Source organism: Pinus tabuliformis, chromosome 5_1 (genome assembly GCF_031772625.1).
Source record: "Pinus tabuliformis cultivar Carrire ecotype Pingquan chromosome 5_1, CPIR1, whole genome shotgun sequence".
Lineage (NCBI taxonomy): Eukaryota > Viridiplantae > Streptophyta > Pinopsida > Pinales > Pinaceae > Pinus > Pinus tabuliformis.
In genome coordinates this window covers 110,093,751-110,094,257 of record NC_142305.1, presented here as the reverse complement: position 1 = coordinate 110,094,257, position 507 = coordinate 110,093,751, and positions in this window count along the sequence as shown.

The window sequence follows — 507 nt, the reverse complement described above, 5'->3', positions numbered from 1 at the left end:
CAAGACGGTGGAAAAAGCCTAAAGAAGCTTGGGAAGAACAGGTGTGTACATTTTGCACCTCTGGGGCAGTGGAATCGGAAAAACATTTCATTTTGGAATGTGATGCATTCAGAGACGTCAGAGAAAGTTAATTTCTTGACATTGTTTTTTCAGCAAGGAGATTGTTGAAAGATTGAGCCAACTCATCATCAATTTAAATGAGAAAAAATTAAATTACAAAAAACCAAAAACTAATAATCTCATAAACTATTTTTAATGTCATAAACCTTAAAATATTATTTCATTTTATTTCATTTCCTTTCTTATAAAAGCCATATTCTTTACCCAACAAAACACACATTCTTTACCCAACCAAACAAAAATTATTAAAGCAAAATACAAATACCAATGTAAATTGGTAACACGAACTCGAAAGAGAATTCGATACCAACCGAAAGAATAGAACCCATTAAAAATATTCCATACGTAGCCCATTAAAAGGAATATTAATCCACCACGGTTGAAGAT